At 46.8% G+C, this 20,312-nt stretch overlaps 1 protein-coding gene across 3 annotated transcripts in view; it reads left to right on the top strand.

The window, feature by feature from the left end:
- Txnrd1 (thioredoxin reductase 1) overlaps nt 1–20,312 on the top strand; it is a 79,986-nt gene that overhangs the window by 26,855 nt on the left and 32,819 nt on the right. Inside the window, exon 1 of one of the 3 annotated variants that reach the window (XM_028778070.1) lies at nt 13,986–14,063. The exons of 1 other annotated variant lie outside the window; for it this stretch is intronic. The gene's annotated coding sequence lies outside the window, so the exon portion shown is untranslated. Of the gene's footprint in view, nt 1–13,985; nt 14,064–15,267; nt 15,338–20,312 lie in introns of those variants that run through there. One more of the 3 variants, XM_028778069.1, reaches the window with a different exon arrangement.

Here is a 20,312-nt window from a genome sequence, read left to right as displayed (position 1 = left end):
AGCACAGAGCATGCATGTCACAGGGCGTGAGTGGTCAGAGGACAGACAGCTTTTCAGCGAACTCACCCTCATCGTGTTGTGATGCTGTCTGTCCTGTTTTGCTCTTGTGAAGGTGCCTCTGGACTACTTAGCTTGTGAGCTTTTGCAGGCTCTCTGGTCTCTGCTGCATCCCTCTTTAGGAGTGAGTGCAGGAACAACAGGCCTGTGGCACCACATCTGGCTTTTTTTGTGGGCTTTGGGGTTAAATTCAGGTTAGGCGTATGAAGCAAGTGCTTTCCCCACTGAGCCTTCTTCTCAGTCCTCTGTGTGAGGTATATGCCTGTCATCACGGTGCCGGTGCCGTGAGGAGTAGACAGAGGACTGCTGACCTTGCTGGCTGGCAGTTGAGCTCCAGGTTCAGTGAGAAAGGGATAGGGGAGGCGATGTCCTCCTCTGGTCTCTGCATGCACACTCCAGTCAGAGAACGGTTCTGTGGAGTCACTTTTCTTCTTTCACCTTCACATGGCTTCTTAGGATAGAGCTTGGGTCATCAGGCCCACAGAGCAAGGGCCTTTACCTATTGAGCTGTCTTGCCAGCCTCCCCTTTAAAATTTTTATGTTATTATTGTTGTTACTATTGTTATTATTATTATTATCATTACTATTTGTATGTGTACGGGTGTTTGCCTGTATGTGTGTGTACACCATGTGCATGCCCATGGAAGTCAGAAGGTGTTGGGTTCCCTGTAACTGGAGTAACAGACAGCTGTGAGCCAGCATGTGGTGCGGGGAATCAAACCATATCTCTAACTCTAGGAGACCTGATACCTTCCTCTTACCCCCATGGGTACTCTGCACATGGTTCACACCCAGACAAGTAGGTGTGTGTGTGTGTGCATGTACGTTAGGAGCGCCAGTTGCTCTTCCAGAGGACGCAGCACAGATGTGTACCAATACAGCCAGTTTATGTCATTTTCTTTTTCACATGATAGAGTAACAGGTGAATAGTAGTTTTATTTTACGTAGTTTTGTTGTTGTTGTGAGGATTATTTTCTTGGAACAGATCCCTAGGATGGCTTTATAAATCTAAGTATGAAGATTTCTGATATTCTGGAGCCTTTGAGCTGGTCTGTACGTAGTAGCCCTGCAAGGTCACTACCCTCTTGGTACTTAGGGCGCAGTAAGAAATAATAGGCTTCTAGGTATTATTGCTCTGATAACTTGAGAGGTAGAAAGCTGTGTTTGGGGGATTATTGATGAGATACAATGGTCAGAACTGTGTTCTGTTCCATTTCATTATTTCTTGTTATTTATGTTCCTCATAGAGTACTAGTAATAGACACCTTAAACAGTGATGGCCAGGGGCCCTGCTGTAAACTCTGTAAGCAGTGACCGAGTTAGTCTTAGTTCTGTGAAGCTGTCACCTCCCTGTCACCTTGTCACGAGAAGGAAAGGCTGCAGGAGTTAAATAAGTCACTCAAGGTTACATAAACAGCAAGGCAGCTGGGACTTACCACTGAGGAATGAATATGTCTCCAGAGTCCAGGATGCTGGTCATAGTGTGTGCCACTAACTCCTGCAAGCACACACACACACACACACACACACACACGACACAACTGCATCAGTAGTGTTCATGGACATACTTGCTACGTTTGTTGGGGCCTCCGGATATGCTCTGTTCTTTACTTTCATTTATCTATTTTTTTTTTGTTTTTGAGACAGTGTTTCACACTGTTGCCCAGGCTGGCTTGGAGTTCTTTTGTAGCCCAGGCTGGATTCAAACAGTCATCCTCCTGCCTCTGCTTTTCCAGTTCTGCTCTTATATAAATGGATGAAGAGGGGTGGACATCAGTGATTACATAATACTCACATAAGAGTTTACACATATCTTCATCTTCTTGGGCACATTTCTGTTTTCCAAAACGTACAAGGAGTAGGGCTGAAAACAACCTTCACATTTCTCAAAAGGGAGCTCCTAAGTAGAGCAAACACAGCCTATTGCTGTATCACACACATCAGTTCACGCCAGAAGAAAATAATGTGAGCCATCCAGGTCATTCTCCTTGTCTTATCATCCCGTGGTGTTGGGGCCAAACCCAGGAACTTGTACGTGGTCGGCAAGTGCTTCACCACTGAGGTACATCCCGTCCTCCTCCACTGTGGTTGGGTTGTTAGATTTAAATTAAGGTAATGTTGTATGTACTGTAGTATTTAATGAATGCCCCTCCCCAGCTGTTTAGTTGTGCATTGGGCCGATTTAGATGAGGGTTTTTATAGCATAAACTTTGTTGAGTTGGTGCCCTAGTCAGTTGGTCTCACAGTGCTAAACCAACACGGAGGGCCTTCTCTTATACTTAAGTGATTCAGGTCCTGCCCTCTTGCGACCATTAGTCACAGTCACAGTCACAGTCACAGTCGAGGGCTCGCGAGCTTTAGTTTCCTCATCTGTACCATGGAGATGGGATAAGAGTACATATAAAACGCCTACCACAGTTCCTGGTACGTAGTCATAGCATGTAGCTCCTGCGACACTGGGCATCCATAAACATGATTCAGAGACGCTTAATAACATGGGAAATTTTCTATATTGCAACATTTCACATCCTCTGTGAAAGCAGGAAAAATTACAATAGGTTTTGGTGAAATTTCACATCTTTCTTTAAGCAAGCTAAAAACAAAGGAAGGCTGGAGAGACAGCTCAGTGGAGAGACGGTTAAAAGCAGAGACGGCTCAGTGGTTAAAAGCACTTGTTGCGGTGGTGGCGCACGCCTTTAATCCCAGCACTTGGGAGGCAGAGGCAGGCGGATTTCTGAGTTCGAGGCCAGCCTGGTTGCAGAGGACCCGGATCCTGTTGTCAGCACTCCTACGGCTGCTCATAACTCCAGTTCCAGGGAATCAGATGCCCTCTTCTGACTTCCATGAGCAGCAAGCACACATGTGGTTCACATAAATGTATTCAGGTAAAACATGCATATACGTGACATTTAAAATTTGTCAGAAGCACAGAAAAGAGCTGAAAAATACAGATATTTGTGTTCTCATCCTTCAGTGTGCGAGGCACTGAGGAGATATAGAGGAAGATCTGATTGTTCTTTAAAAGAAAGGTTTTATTATTTATTGTTAGGTGGGGTTTTTTGTTTGTTTTTTGTTTGTTTTTTATTTGTTTTTAATTTTTTGAGCCGGAGTTGTTCTTTGTAGCCCTGGCAACCCTGAAACTCACTCTGTAGACCAGGCTGGCCTCAAATGCATAGAGATCCACCTGCCTGTATCTCCTGAGTCCTAGGATTAAAGGCGTGCCACCACCATTGCCTAGCCTTATTTTAATGTTTTATAACTATGTGCATGCACGTGTGTCTGTATGGGGTAAGTGTGTATGAATGCAGGTGGCTTGTACAGGCCAGAGGCATTACATCTCCCTGGAACTGGTGTTATATACCACCTAAAGTGCATGCTGGGAAACAGATTCAGGCCCCTGCGGGAACATTGACCATCTCTTCATCCCCAGGAGAAAACTTTAGTAGAAGACAGAATCACAGTCTGGGGTGGGAGAAACAGGAAAAATGAAGGGTGTGGCTGAGATTGCAGCCATGGATTTGGGCTTGGTGCCATTCACCCAGAGATGGATATGGTGAGATTTCTAACAGTAACTTTATTATAACCGTGCTGTGGGGGTCCAAGGTAGATAATAGCCAGGTATGTTCGTGTTTGATGCTGTGGGTGTCCAAGATAGATAGAAGCCGGGTATCTACATGTCTAGAGGGGCTGGGGGTGCAGGCTTGAGAAGGCTAAATCTATGGATAAGGTTCCAGCTTTGGGAACAAGTTAGAACTCTGGGAAAGTCTGTGTAGACTAGAACCAAGAGCTTCATTGGATGCAGATCCTGAGATCCATCCTTCCTTTTAAGATTCCCTATAGTGTAACTCGAGTTATCTGGCTATGGTTAAGTTTAGCTGCATATATCTTCCAAGCCCAGACAAAAATGGCTTAAAGTAGTATAAGCATATTTTTCTTTCCTGAAATAAGTCTAGGTATCAGTAGCCTGACACTGGAAGTCCGATATCCTGTATCTCTCAGCGTTTGTCTTCCCACTTGCTTTCTAAGGTGGGTACCCAACCTAGCCATTGCTGGGAAGAGGGGTGAACGAGAACACACCCCTTCCATGTAAGAGTATCTCCTGGCAGTTACACAGAACAACTTGCCTAGACTTATTGGCCAAACTGTCATCACTTAGCCATATACATGCAAAGGGATGCTGAGAAATGAAGCCTTCATTTTAGGATGTTGTATGCGTGGTATCCAGTTAGTGATGCTTGTAACATCTTGTATTTACCTGTGGAATGGCTCAGACCGGCTCATCTGAACAGACAGCACAGCAGTTTCTACATGGGTGGAGACATATATGTCTTTAATTTAAAAGGCAAGTATAAGGCAGGAGCAGAGGCCTGGGAGCAAGGGCCGCTTGAACTCCAGTTGGAGACTGACTAACTTAAGTGACACAATGAGCCTCCTATCTCAAAAAACAGAAACCAAAAATCGAATAAATTCAAAACAAAACACAAATGTAGATGCTTTACTGAGTGGTCTGTCTGTGAGCGTATTTTGTCTTTTTGGAGAAATCAGTGACTACACACTGAACTGGAGGCCTAGTACATGGTTTGGTTTTGTTTTTTTTCTGCCAAAGGCGAAATCCGCTAATGATTAACTTTGAGCCCTGTTGAGACCAGTAGCAGGTAGTCAGGTCTCCTCTGCAGCCACTGACTTAGAGTTCCTGATAGTTTTAAAGATTGAATACACATTTTCGATCTGTAGATAAGTGACTTTTAAAAAGTCCTAGGTAGCCGGGCGGTGGTAGCGCATGCCTTTAATCCCAGCACTTGGGAGGCAGAGGCAGGCAGATCTCTGAGTTCGAGAGTTCGAGGCCAGACTGGTCTACAGAGTGAGTTCCAGGACAGCCAGGGCTACACACAGAGAAACCCTGTCTCGAAAAAACCAAAAAAAAAAAAAAAAAAAAAAAAAAAAAAGTCCTAGGTGGGAGTGTGCACAGCTCTTGTCTGCTGTTAGTGGGAAAGTTTGGTGCTGTGGAATCAGGCGCATGCCCGGCATGGGCTCTACCACTAAGCTGCAGCCTGGAAACCAATCTTAATGTATCCTGTGGGACATAGGTCAGTCTCGGTTAAAAGCAGGGCCTAGCGGGCAGGTCCAACCTTCATGCTGCACGTGGCCCAACAAGAAGTCATAAACTTCCTTGAAACCATATGAGACACCCCGCTCCCCACTTTTAAAATAACTTGGTTGCCTGATTCTTGAGCTTTGTAGATGACCACATCGAGTTGCTGCGTTACAGGGATTAGCAGATTATTAGCTACCTGTCAGGAAGATCCTGGGCTCCCTCCCCTCCCCTTCTCTCCCCTCCCCTCCCCCACTCCTCCCCTCTCCCCCTCAGCAGGTGATCGTGGCAGTCTGGGCTTCTCAGGAGGAAGGAATTGGATGTTTCTCATAGTATCAAGTACCTTGTGATGTGTAGTAAGGAGCAATGTGATACTTCTTTGATCTAGAGGACCTAAAAGCCAGCTACCATTAGTAATTAGTACATGGCTGGCTGGCTGGGGTGGGTGTGGCTGATCTCCAGTTTTATAAGAGAGACATCTGAGAGTTTACTGGAATGGAGCCCACACCCCCTGAGGCTCTTCAGGCTAGGGGTTTTCCACATTAAAAACCCTTTTCTTCTGGCTGGATGTTCTAGCTGCTGTGTGCCAACCTGGAATGGCTCTACTTGAGAGACTGGAGTGGGAGGATTGTGAGCTCAGGGGACAGGGACTATTTGGGGGAACCCTGTCTCAAAGACAAAAAAACATTTCCCTTCCTTTAAAACTAAAGTAGGACAGAATTGCTCATGGAGTATTTCTGCATGCTCCAGAACTATGAACACCTGAGGCGTGTAGGTACGCGTAACACAAACTTCACGTAGTGCTTCTAGTAAGTTGACGGAGGAAAAGCATGCCGTTTCTTCTCCCTGGGAAAGACAAGCTGTGAGGAACGAGTGTGTGTGCACCCACCATAGGAAACACCAGGCTTGGGGCTGAGCGTGCAGATCAGTTGGCAGAGTTCTTTCCTAGCATCTGGGGAACACTGGGTTGGCTCTCCAGCCCTGCCTACCTGAAATCTCAGTACTGTGAAGGCAAGGGCAGGAGAAGCAAGGTCATCCTCAGCTACATAGTGAGTTCAAGGCCAGCCTGGGCTATGTGAGACTCTGTCTCCAAAAAAAAAAAAGAAAGAAAGAAAGAAAGAGAGAGAGAGAGAAAGAAAGAGAGAAAGAAAGAAAGAGAGAGAGAGAGAGAGAAAGAAAGAGAGAAAGAAAGAGAGAGAGAAAGAAAGGAAGAAAATGGCATGCTTCATATAGGCTGGGAATGTATCCTTTGAATTAGATCATGGGTAGGGTCTAGTGTAATATAATACATCGTCGATAGTTACTGTGAATGACTCATGCAAGGAGGAAATGAAAGCTTTCCAGCCTTAGATTATGTTCAGAGGAACGCTGTATGATGCAAATATTGATTACCCATCACATTCTTAGGCTTTCTGATACCTCACTCCACAGCCGCCACATGAGGTATAAATAATATTTATCAGCACTTCACAGATGAGTAAACTGAGGCACCGAAATGTACCAGGATGTGCCCAAGGGCACACAGCTTGCTAGCAGAAAGGCCAGACTGTGGTTGCAGAGCAGGCTCCCCCTCTATTAGAACATGCTGTTTGTCAGTAGGAAATTAAAGGAGACACAGCAGTGGGCTCAGCCTAGAGATTTGTGCTGGAGGGAACTGGGCCCCATGTAAAGCAGGATATCGGGGTTCCAGGGCACATTTGGAGCAGGGATCGTGCAGCATGCCGGCAAGTTAAAGGGGAGCCTCAGGACAACAGTGTGCATCGTGTTTTCTGAGGATGCAGGGAGGTCTGAGCTGCTAGAAGAAGAGACACCCAGAGGAAGACAGCTGGTGCCCAAAGAGCTCCTGCCAGCTAGGCAAGCCACCGCTACACTCTCAGGGGTTTTGTGCCTAGGCTGGTAGCTTGGAGTGTTTATATCACAGAAACTGGCAAGTGCTACAAGTCAGGGCTCCTTTGCCCTTATCTGCAAGGTTCTCTCCACTAAAACCTAAAAGCGCAATCCCAAAACACCAAATGCACTCAAACCTGCAGTGTGTCTCTGCAAGGAGTGAGCGCTGTGCCAGGCATCAGGGAAACAGAGATTAGCCCCTCAAGTTGACAGCGCGTGGTAGAGAGAGATGACTCACTGGGAGATCTCAGGCCAGTGACCTAGCCTAGAGTTAGTCATCTGTGAATGGAGATGACACTAAGACTCTCCAGGGGCTGTGGCCAGGACTGAGAGACTGCCAAAGCCCTGCATGAAAGGCCTCAGGTGTTGAGAGAAGTGAGGAAAGACATCCTTAATGCAACCTGATGGGAGAAACAAGGGGCCAGACTCAGACTGTATTTGAAGGGGGGTTGTCTTTGTGGGGTCATGGTCACCAGGTAGGATTTCGGGGTTCCCAGAATGGATGCTGTGTGGACAAAATCTCTGGCCAGTCAGAAAGCTACTGCTGTTTTTGTATCTTTAGCATGTTGCTTTTAATAATTTTTGTTCCCCTAAGTATATTAATTAATTGGAAAACAGTGGATTTATAGATAGGAATCCCTAGGGTTTTTTGTTTGTTGTTTTAAAGAAAAAATTTTAAAAGTGTTTATGTGTATGGCTGAGTGCTTGCACGCATGTCAGTGCCCTATGTGTGTGCCTGGTACCTGTGGAGGCCAGAAGAGGACATTAAATTCACCGGAACTGGAGTTATAGACAGTTATGAGCTTCCTTGTGGGTGCTGGGAATCAAAGCTGGGTCCTCCGGAAGAGCAGTCAGTGCTGTAACTGCTGAGCCATCTTTCCAGTCTTTTTATTGTGGAGAGAAGATCTTCACTATGTAGCCCTACCTCACCTGCAACGTATTACTGTTTCTCAGGCTGACTTAAAACTCACAGAGAATGTGAACTATGCCCCCAAGTGCTAGGATTGAAGGTATGCACCACCATGGCCAGTAGAACCCTGGATTTCTGCCCCAACTCTAGCACTACTTGCTTTGATAATACTCTCAAACTTCTACAATCCTCGTTTCTAGTATCTTACGGGAATTCATTGAGCATATGCGGAAATGGGCCAAGCACTTTCTTGCTTTTGATCCACAGATAGAATCCAGTCTGTCTCTGGTTCACCTCCATTTATACAGAGATGTATTGTTTCCTTCCTGAGACCTCAGTTCCTTTTTGCATATGGCTTGCTCTGTCTGGGACATTTTGCTCATGAGGTAGCTCAGGCGCTGGGGTAGTCTTGGCCCTGTTCTCGTAGCTGGGGATTAACAAAATTATTTCCTTTTCCTCTGTTCTTTTCATCTGTAAAATGGGAAAAACAAGACTATTTCCCCTTACCAAATAGTTGGAAGGATTAACTAAATTAGTCATGTACAGCCTGGGTTTACACGCGGCACATACCCAGTCCTGATGGTTCCTGTTCGCCGTTCCCACCTCTGTTATTTCTCAGGCTTTGGGTTAAGGCCGCTTAGCTTAGGAGCCCTCTCCGGTGATGCCATACCCATATCTGCATCCCTTCCATGCATTCAGTGGAGCTTGTGGACCACCCCATTGGGCGTTCTCCACAGTCCAGGCACCTCTCCAGCAGATTACGGATGGGATTCTATTCAGATGACCAGGATGTTCTCACTGCTGTCCCGGCTTCCTCTTGAGGTAGACCATGTTCTTAAAGGTGAAATTCACCTCTCTGGAACTGTAGGAGACGCCCTGACATTTGTCATGTTAAAAACATTTTCCCCTTTATGGAAAAGATACAATGTATATAAATTAACTAGTGATAGCCTCAATCTACAGATTTAACCTCTGGACAAATATTTACTGAGTGGTTACTATATGTGTACACTGTATTAGGTGCTGGGCATATTTACATTTAAATCAGTTAGATTTAAAGAAAATAAACAGATCCTTACTTGTGGGAACTCTCTTTTAAGAGCTCAGTAGTCACTTGTACACTGAAGTGGGGGAGTGCAGACAACATCTCTGTCACCTTGAAAGTTGACGGCCCCTGCTGTTCTAGAGGCGGTGACATTGATCAAATAATCGTAAATAGAATCTAATCGCAGCTGTGTGAATATCAGGTGGAATGACTGCCTGGTGCTGTGGCACATTTCCTAGGACTGGGCTTCTTTGATAGCATCCTCAGGGAAGACAGGTTGGAACTGGGTTTGTGGAGCACTTGGGAGTCAGCAAAGCCAGGGAGCATGGTAATTAAAGGGCTGGAGGGTGGGCTGATGCCTGGGGTCAAGGGGAGGTTTGCGTTAGATGAGGAGGTGGAAGGACCACAGAGGACCCTGTGGAAAGGAGCTAAGGGAGCTGGGAAGCCGAGGAACTGGCCTCTACTTAGAGACAGAGCCTGGCTTTTACTTCAAAGCCCCACTGCGTAATAAATGTCCGTTTAAAGAGGGTGGCTCTGTAGTCATCTTGTTCTTTTCTCTGTGGGATTGGGCACGTGCTGTCTGGATTATTCCCTCAGTTCCGCCAGTATGACAACACGCTCTAATCACTCCCTTCTTAGGGGAACAAAAATATAAGCAGAAGACCCCAACATTGTTGCTCTCATCCTGTGCCCCCACTCCCTGCTCCTCACTGTTGAGAATGAAGGAGTTGGCCCTGCCTACAGCTCCAGTGCCCTTCCTGTTCCTTACCATAGGCTCGTAGGCTCGGCAGCAGCACTGGATCCCCCTCCTTGAACAGGAGCTCTTTCCATTGACTTCTGTGAGACTATCATCTTTGCCTTCTTCCTGCATCCTCTCGCTCCTTCCCCTGGGCTGGTTCCTTTTTCTCTTTGTAATTTGGTATTCATGACTGTCTCCAGGCCACCTTCATCTCCCTAAATACACTAACTCCCTGGGTGACCTCATCTAGCTCCAGAGTGGGGGAATTTGCTTTCTGTGTCGACTTGACCCAGCTGTGGTCACCCACTCGTTAGTTAAACACTAGATACTGCTGTGAAGGGATCTTAGACGTGTCATTAACATTGAAATCAGTAGCCTCAGAGTGAAGATTACCTCCTACAACTCTCGAATGCACATGGGCTTTATCCAGCTAAGTCAAGGATCACAGAGAAAAGCCAGGGGCCCAGTGAAGAGGAAGCACCCTCCCTGCAGAATGCCACTTGACTCTCCAGCCTGTGGGATGGAGATGTGTTGACCTTCTAAATCACTGAGCCAGTTCTTTTAGTTTGACACAGGGTCTCCTGTAGTCTTGGTTGGCCTCATACTCCCAAGCTAAGGATAACCTTGAACTCCTGATCTTTGACCTCTCTCCAGCACTGGTACAGGCAAGGTCACTGTTAACTGCTTCCCTTCTAACCTCACATTCCTTTACACTCACACCCCACTGCTGGGTTTTCTTTTTTCCTAGAAAATACCAATATATGGAGTATTTTTTATCCTATTGTTTGTATATTTTGAGACTCTCAGCTGCCTTCGAACTCACTTTTGAACCAGGTTAGCCTCGAACTCACAGAGATCTGTTTCTAGAGTGCTGGGACTGAAGGCATGTGAAACCACGCTCAGCTAGTGCATATAGTGTATGGTGTCATTTATATTGGACTCCCCTAATTTCTCTCTAATTTTTACTTTAAGCTCTGACCTCCAGATCTATAAATCTAGTTGCCTATTGGAAATCTCTATTTAGAGAGAAAATTAAAAGTAGAACTCTTAAGTCAGACTGTGGATTTGTACCAGGCTGTCACTTTCCTTCCCCGACTGTCCCTGTCCCAAAGAGTGCCACCGCTGACCCAGTTGCCAAGGCTGACATCTGGATCTGGATTGTAGGTTCTTATCTTCCCTTGGCATCTCTCATTCTGAGCCTTTGCAAACCCGTGTTTACCCTCAGCTGTAGCTGCCGCCTCACTAGTCCAGCCTTTATGGCTTCTGCCTTCAGACTTCCTCCAGGCCCTTTGCTTCCTTTCTATCTGGCCACCTGGCTGGGGGAGCACAGCAAGCACCCAGCTTGATGCTTCTTTGTTTCTTGTGTCCTCTGCTTAGACTGTTTCCATGGCGCATGCCTTCTTTCCCCTTTAGCCTCTCCCACAGGGACATGCTTGGATATTTCCTACCTTCCTGCTTCCTTTATTGTTCTTCCGAGTGTAAAGAGCTCTTCCAGCACCCACCTCACCCCATCACCTTGTGAAAGGACGCTTCTATGCAATGAGAGGCACACAGTGTGCTTGCATGATGACAGAAATGATCAGGTACAGGTCAAGAAATTGATGGTGACCGAGGGGCATCTTTCCGGATGAAGGTGTTGAATGGAGAAGGCCAGAGCTGGTGAGAACCTTGCCTTTCTTCTACTGGGAGCCATAGTAAAGACTTCAGTGGTTTGCTCACCATGGGGAAATGCTGGGAAGTCCTGTCTGGCTGACTCTGGTTTCTTAAGGTAGAAACTAGGTCATGAACAGAGGGAAGGAAAGATGTGGCAGTGCTGTTAGAAATTCGAGAAAAGAAGAAGGAAAAAATGGAAGAGTCATCGTGGCAGCTGGGAAGTATGACAGGGAGAAAGGATTGCTGGGCAGGGCCAAGGGTAGATTTGAGGTTTGTGGCCCCAACCTTCTCTCTACGTGTTTCTCCAACAATGGTTTGCTGCCTAAGTAGGGGGCAGACTATGTGGATAGCTAGCACTAACAGGAGTGGTTCTTAGCCAGGGCCTGGGATTGGGGGGCAGCAGCGCACACCTTTATGAATCCCAGCACTTGAGTGGCAGAGGCAAGCGGGTATCTGAGTTTGAGACCAGCCTGGTCTACAGAGCAAGTTTCAGGACAGCCAGAGCTACACCCAGAAACCCTGTTTTGACAAGACAAAACAAACAAACTTCCCCAAACAAGGGAGGGTCTTGCATTGTCTGGACCGTTGAGAAACCTGGCCTTGATCTTAAGGGGCCCTAGAGAGATGTGATTAGTGTTGCTGAGTGTGCTGTCTGTAGGTGGAGTTTTACAGTGCGGTTGATGCAGTGGGATCACGACCATCTTCTTAGCTGAGATGACAGTTCAGAAACACAAGGATTTTCCATCGTTTTCTGAGCTACACATGCTGGGGAGACAAGAAACCAAACAAGGGTTTGCTTTTCGAAAGTTTTGACAGATTCAGAAAGTGTGCAATTTATTAGTAGGTACTTGGGGCCACAAAGAGAGAAGGAACAATTAACCATGGGTGGGAACCCCACCCAGAGGAGGTGACTTTTCAGATGAGTACTGACAAACTATGACGTTGGTTTTCAGGGAAGAAAGATAAGAACATGCACAGTCAAAGCGATTTAAGGTGTTTGATTAGACAGTGAGCAGACCTTGAGCTACGGGGAAAGAAGAGCTTCTTCCCTTAACCAGTAACTAAACTGGACCAGAATCGGGCTCTGCATGTCCCCACAGTGGGGAAGCTGTCTTAGCCACCTGTGCTATACCTAGTCTGCTTCTCTTAAGAGCAGCAGGGAGTTGAAGTGGCTTATGTGGTCTTTTCTACTATGCTATTAGAAAAATCTCAACTGTGATCTCTCTGACCAGTCCATGTAAGACATTTTCAGGGTCAAGCTATTGGAATCCAGTAGTCAAGGTAATAGGTATATTGTTGTAACTCAGTGATATAAAAGCCTCTCTCTATTCCATCATACTCTTGGAATAAGTTGCACTGTCTAGATTTTTAATAACGAGGTGTCCATGACCTTCCTTTATGACCTTCCCCATATGAGGTGCTTGAGAGAAGGCAAACAGAACTTAATGCAGAGCTTGACTCAGGAGCCAGGCGTAATCAAATTTTCCATCCTCTGGTCCTTGACTACGTTCGTCCTGGACACTTTGGAGCTAGGTACTTTGCAGCCAGTCCTGACACTTGAGAATCAGGGGCTGCCCTGGTTCAAGCGCTGCTTGTACACACACAAGTGAGCAGTGGGCAGTGTGGGCGAATTGTCCTGGTCAACCTGGGCAGGGTGTGTACCTTTACGCAAGTTTCTCACTTTCACCTTGGAAGAGCCTAGAAGGAATGTGGGGAGGCCACCCAGTTCTCAGGAGGCGTGGCTTCAGGCTGTTAGGAGCCAGCAACCCTCTCACCTAGTTTTTTTTTTTCACCCAGCCATTAACCAAAGTAGTGGGTCAGACCATTCATTCATTCATTCGCCTAGCATTCTTAGTAACCTAAGGGCAGGGCGGCATGAGAGGACAAGGCCTTCTTTGGTCGATGGTGGTGGTGTGCCAAGTGCTAAATATACTCTGTTTTCCTTAAGGTGAACAAGACAACCCCAAGCCCGACTGAGCCGAGGAAGACGTATTGTAAGGGGAATTAGTCATTTCTTTTCAGGGTTACTCAGGATGAAGTAGGCATAGCTTTAAAAAAGAAAACAAAAAACAGGGAACTTCCTTAAGAGAATCACCAGACTTGACTAATCCATTACCTTAGGGCAGTGGGTCACTGACTTTGCAGTCAATTAGATGAACTTTTGGATTTTTTTTTTAAACCTAGTTGGCAGGGTCACAGCCAGTACCAGGGGCATCAGAACATCTGTATGGGTGCCTGGAGTCAATATTTTTAAAGTTCCTCATGTGACTAACGCAAGTTTGTGTAGACAGCAGCGCCTTAGGGTCGAGGCCGGCTTACTCACTCCACACTCTTACTCGGTTCTGGTTCCCAACATTCTTTGAATAGCAGCCGCGGCCTTTGGGTCGGGGGGCGGTTCCGAGCAGCGAGGATGTTGTACCGTCCAATTAGGAGCTCTCCCTTTGCGGAGACGCCAGGCACAGGTTGCCGGGGCTGCGCGAGGACTGGATTTTTGCTTTGTCATTCTGACACCGGCAGTTCGCCCGCCTACTAAGAGCAGGGCGTGGCTTCCCGGAGCCACTAGGAACCCGCAGCTCTTTATCCTCAGTTTGCTTCCGTCAGGCCTCGCATCCACGCGGGAGGTGCGGGACGCCGACCCCGCGGGGCGAGAAGAGCTGGTGTTTTTATCGTCCTTGCTCACGTAAGTGCTATGTCAGTGTGGAGCTGACCGCGGGGGACCAGGGATGCTTGGGCCTGGGAGCATCGCTCCGGGGTGGTGATTTGGAAATGTCCGGGAGGGGATCATTTAATATGTGACTGAGAGGGCTGGGAACAAGCTAGGGTAAGCTCTTAGAAGGGTGCAGGGCACAGCCCGGGTCACAAGCTTCAGTATTAACTTGAGTCTGACCCTTGTCTGCTGGTGCCTGGCAAGCTACCAGAGAAAATGGGTAACCTTTGTAAAAGAGCAATGATGTTGAGTTATATATGACACTGTGACGAATATGTATATAGATCCGTGATTACATTAAGAAGTTTCATGCCTTTACAAATGTTTTCACATTCTAAGCCCCATGAAACTCCTTGGAATTGTTAATCGCATATGTTTTCAAGTGGCTTGCCCTTCTTGACCCAGGCAGTTAAGCTGGGCAGCTGGGACTGTAACACAGCCCTTCTCTAACTGAAGGAGGCGGTGCAGGCTAGTGGTTAAGAGCAGAGACAATCCTTCCTGGATTTGAGTCCCGCCTCCAATGTTGACCGGCCGCTCGAACTTGTCCAAGTTGGTTGACAATATGTAGCTCGGTTTCCCAACCTGTGGTAATACATCTAGAAGTACAGTTGTGAAGACTAAAAGTGTACATATATATGTGTACATTTACATATATAAAATCACTGTTGGTACTAGTATTAAATAAGTATGCTTTTAAGTGCTAGTGTCAGTATATTATATATGTAAAAAATAAATATGTAGAAATTGAGCTGTGGGCTCTATTTTTAATAGTCCTAGACTTTTCTGTGTTCACTCCGTTGTGAAATAGGACCACCCTCCCCCGATGTCATCCAGAATATGGATGGACAGCATCTTTGTGGGCCTTCGTTTTACCCGCGGTTTCAGATTCCCAGGAAGCCCTGGGTGCTGCATTCTCCCGGCGCTGCGATCAAAAGCCAGACCACGCTGTGTTAGTGTCAGGTGGACGCGAGGCTGGTGTCTTTAGCCGCCCTCAGAGCTTTTCTGGGTTTTGGAGGTCCTGGAGTCTTGTCGGCCCGGCTGCTTGCGGGTCGGAGTCCACTGGCGGGAGTGACCGAGGACGCGTGGCGTCCCGGAAGCCCCGCCCGGAGGAAGGCTCACTGCCGCTCTGCTTTGTGCACAGAGGGCGGCGGGGCCTTGCAGCGGCGCGGCCAGCGGAGAGGCCGCGGGAGGCGGCGAGCCGGCGGAAGGCGCGACTGGCGGAGGGCGGCCATGGTCCAGCCCTGAAGGTAGGAGCCGCGCACGATCCCCGATCCCCGGCGCCGGGCCACTGCAGGCTGGCGAGCCACGTGCTCAGATCCCTGAACCGGGAGGAGCCAAGCCATTTCCTCTTTTAAAACGATCGACCGTTCAAAGTGCCCTTTGCTCGGGTTTTCCTCATGCAGTCCTCAGTGGCAGGGTGAATAGCCCTGAGAAGTCTTGAGAAAAAAGGCATCAGGAAATTCGTACTCCTTCCTCATTGGGCAGCCCCATCACCTTCTTAATTCTCTGAGGCATGGGGTACCGAGAAACGCAGGCTCCGGGTAACAACCAGGAATCCCCTGGGTTGCATTTGTTTCCTGTCAGGCATTTCTTTCTCTAAGTCAGAGTTGAGTGGATATAAAGGAATCTAGCTAGATCTACCCTTCCGTGGCAAGTATGCTGGACAGCTTTTTTAGGTCCGTCCACTTGGGTGGGAGAGGTGACAGCCTGCAGAATTGCAAAAATCACGATGAGACACCAGGCGGTGTGTTGAAGTCAGAGGACATTGTGGAGTCTGTTCTTAAGTTCCCCTATGTGGATCCTGGGGATCAAACCCCAGTCTCCACACTTGGCAGAAGTGCCATTCCTCAGGGAGCCATCTCGCCAGCCTCTCTTGTTTCTCAGAAGTAAAATATACTGCAACATTTGCTTTCTTAGTAAACCTGAGGCTAGGCGTAAAAACACTTAGATGTATGTGTCTTTAAGAAGGATATTTACAATTACTTTGTATTTTTATTTTTGAAGAATGAATTTAGGGAATGGAAGTAGACTTCAAAGGCGAATAGCAAATGGGTAGGAACTAATTAAGGGAGATAAAAGGCTTTAACTTTAAAGTACTCGCACCATAGACCTTCAGTTTGCAAGTTAAATAACAAAGACCTGGCAATGTCTTCCTGGGGGGGGGGGTGCTTCCTCCACCCGTGCTGTAAATGTTTGAGAAGTTACAATCATTTGTTTCTGCAAAATCTTACCTTCGAGTTTCTCTGACTTTTTCAGTTTCATATGACCAGTTAGTTTTGGCACCATGAATGCCAGCTCCTACCTTCAGGGCTGGACCATGTACTTCCCATTCACTAGCTATGTATATGGAGCTTAAGTAAACCAGCTGTTCTGTTTCCTGCTTTCTCCTGGCTTTAATGAGCTTTAAAAAAAAAAAATGGAAGGAGACCGAACAGGTAAGACTGCTTGAGAATTTTGAGCCACTTGCTAGCCATGGTGAGTACATTATAGAAGAGAGAGGGAAGTACTCAGTAGGCACAGGTGACTTCTTAAAGGGAGTTTGAATATATGCTTTTCCTTCCTCCTTCCTCCCTCCTCCCCCTCCCCTGTGTGTGTGTGTGTGTGTGTGTGTGTGTGTGTGTGTGTGTGCTCGCACCAGGATTGAACAGGGCTGTAAACATTCTAGTGCTCGACCACAGAGGTATGTCCCCAGGGCAGCATTTAGTGTGTCTGTCATGCTGGCAATGGATCCCGGGGTCTTGTACACAAGCAGGTGTTCTGCTACTACATCCCTAGCCTTTTCTTGTTTTGTTCTTTCTTTCTACTCTCCCCCCCCACTTGCCCACCCCCTTTTGAGGCAGTCTCCCTATGTAGATCATGCTGGCTTTGAACTTACTATGTAGCCTAGGCTGGCTGTGGAATTACTGACCATCTCCTGCCTCTGCCTTTTTGAATGTTAGGATGACAGGTGGGTGCTACTAGGCCTGGCAGCCTTTTATGTTATCTTTGTCAAGATTACAAGGGTTAGAATTTATAGGAATTCAGAGTTTTTAATTTTTTTGTTGCATTTATTTGTGTGCAGGTATGTGTATGTGCTCGTGTGTGTGTACATGTATTTGTGTGCGTGTGTGTGCCATGGTGTTTATGTGAATGTCAAGGGATACTCTTCTTTCTCTCCTTCTACCATGTGGGTCCTAGGGCTTGAAAGTCAGTGTTAGGGTTAGCAGCTGGTTGCCTTTCCATGGCCCTGATTCCAGAGTTTTGAAATTCTCTGTGTAAATGCCTCTCTCAGTGGCCCTGAGAAGGAGCGGGCACAGTGAGTGGAAAGGAACCCAATGGAATACTGCCAGTCTTCAATAGTATGATGGACAAGTCTTGGGAGGTAAGATTAACAATTGGCTGCATGAGACTCAGTTCCTTTAAGACAATAACTGAAGAGGTAACTGGCAGGCAGCAAAGCATTGTGAGACTTACATCCAAGCAGACGGAGCACAGTTGTGCTCAGTCCCGGGGAAGACAGTCAAGCTTCTGTAAGGTTAGCCACAGCCTGCCTCTTCCTGATAGCCATCGGAGAACGATGCTCCTTTCCTCTTGCCTAGATCTCTTGAAGCTTCTCATGCCTCCCACCCTGAACTCTCCCTCCCTAACCTGCCCAGGGCTAGTCTTTCTCCAGGCCACTTTTTGCTGCCTGGTCTGCTTCCAGGATAAAGGGCTCGCTTTTCAGTTCTTTGTTATGTGCTTTCTTGGACCTGGGCCAGCTGGGTTTTCTTTTTTTCATCATCTCTGCTCCCAAGCTACTGTAAGCTCCTGGGAATTGTGACACCTGCCGTTCCTTAGGTTTCTCCACTCAGCTGGCTTCCTTACTTCAGTTCCTGTCCAAACCCACCTTTCCAGGTGAACACCTCTTCAGAGAAATGCAACATTTGGCCAAACTACTTGTGTGTCCCCACAGCAACCCTCCAAATCCTTCTTTCTGGAAAAGGAGGAATCCTGCCAAAGATAATTTTCTGGCTTGCTTATGAAGGTGGAGAGGTAGGCTTGCTTTATGTACTTGTGTTCGAAAGAGTATGTTAGGAACCAAAGCTAAATGGATATGCCTTGTACTGACAGTAGCTGTGTGTGTGCTGGGTTCTACGTTCTCACAACTGCCTGGCAGGATATGGTGTCAGATAAGAAAATGAAGACCTCCATAGTTACCAGAGTGCACAGCTCTCCAGGCAGAGAGGCAGGGCTGCATGCCAGACCACCTGCTGGTAGAGCTCACTGTGTCGCTCTGCTCACACCTCTGGCTTTGTGTTCCTACTTCTGAGACACCTGCCTGCTCCTGGTCTGATTCTTGTGCTTGTGAGTCAGGATGGAGCCCATGCAAATCCCAGGATCCTAGCATACTTGTGGCATGGAGCAGACTGGCCATTCATCTGAAGCCTACTGGATGAGACGTCATTCCACTGTGCCTACAACATCAGAAGCATGACACACTTACCCATCTTTCATTTGTCCTTTAGCTCTTCGTATGCATTCCATAAATTAGCACTTCATGCACATCCTCACTCTGTAAATAGTCATTAAGTGGCTGGGACATAGGGACTCACTTAAGGGAGACTTTAAAGGTAATGATTTCATTCAGGGTGGGTTGTCAGACACGAAACTCTGAGCTGTTCAGAGCTGGTTCTGAATAGCACATTGGGAAACAACATCTGGTAGTTATGGTGCCTTTCAGCTTGGCATGCAGGTGAGCCTTTGTCAGTCAGAAGGAAAGAGGTCACATTAGTTAACCAGGCAACTGTGCTGCCAGCATCAGGCTAGGCATTACCCTGTCACCTCTAATGCAGATCTGGATGATAATACAGACACTTAAAAACATTTTTTTTTTTTTTCGAGACAGGGTTTCTCTGTGTAGCCCTGGCTGTCCTGGAACTCACTCTGTAGACCAGGCTGGCCTCAAACTCAGAAATCCACCTGCCTCTGCCTCCCAAGTGCTGGGATTAAAGGCGTGCACCACCACCGCCTGGCTAAAAACACTTTTGTTAGAACTTAGGGGTAGTTCAGTGGTATAGAGGGATTGCCTGGCATGCCATGGCCCTGGGTTCAATCCACAATACTAGAAAATGTATGCTGTCTTAGTTAGGGTTTCCTTGCTGTGAAGGGACAGCGTGATCACAGCAAACTCTTACAAAGGAAAACATTTCATTGGAACTGGCTTGCAGTTTCAGAGATTTAGTCCATTATCATCATGCCGGGAAGGATGGCAGTGTGGAGGCTGACATGGCGCTGGAGGAGCCCAGAGTTCTCCATCTTGATCCACAGGCAGCAGAAGGAGACCGTGTGCCACACTGGGCGTAGGTTGAGCATAGGAAACTTCAAAGCCTGCCCCCACGGTGACACATTTCCTTCAACAAGGCCACACCTCCTAATACTGCCACTCCCTATGGGCCAAGCATTCAAATACATGAGTCTATGGGGGCCATACCCATACAAACCACCACATGTGCCAACCAATGTTTTTCTATTAAAAAAAAAGTCAGTTATAGTTTTAAATGTAGAGTACCCAGTAGGCTGATTTTGCAAATGAGGAAACTCAATTACTCCTAGATTGGAAGTATATGGAAATTACAGAAGCATTTTTTTTTCATTTAAAGATGTGTGCATTTAAGTGTGGATATATGCACATTGAGTACAGAGAACCTGTACATCCTCAGCCTAACAATATCTTTCTTTTCCTAACACCTAAAACAATGAAAAATAAATCACTGCTTTGTATATAAAAGTATCTCTGAAATGCTTTGGAATGTAGTAAGTGCGTATTCAGTAGTTAAAACCACTGATTATATCATTTTAATTCTGTATGTTATAATTCTCATCTTACAATGAGGGACAGTGGTGGCTTCCGGTTTAGCCACCTGTCTAAGCTAATACCAAGTTAGATAAAGACTGGGACACAGGCTTGTCTTCCAGTCCGTGTTAAAATTTTAAATTGTGTGTATGTCTGTATCTGTGTGAGTGAATGTAGCCCAAGGGCATGCAGGTGCCTGCAAAGGCCAGAAGACGTCAGAGTTCCTGAGGCAAAGTTAAAGGAAGTTGTGAGCCTCAGTCCTCTGGCAGAGCTGCAAGTGCCCCTAACCTCTGAACCATGTCCAGTCTCTTCAGTCCATTTAAAAAATTAAAAATTAGTATTGTGATAGATGTGTGATGTATCTGTAGGCATGATTACCATGGTCCATGTGTGGAGTTCAGAGGACAGTG

Source organism: Grammomys surdaster, unplaced genomic scaffold (assembly GCF_004785775.1).
Source record: "Grammomys surdaster isolate TR1022 unplaced genomic scaffold, NIH_TR_1.0 322, whole genome shotgun sequence".
Classification (NCBI taxonomy): Eukaryota; Metazoa; Chordata; class Mammalia; order Rodentia; family Muridae; genus Grammomys; species Grammomys surdaster.
The sequence above is the reverse complement of the archived record's forward strand: the minus strand, read 5'-3'. Positions and strand labels throughout refer to the sequence as shown.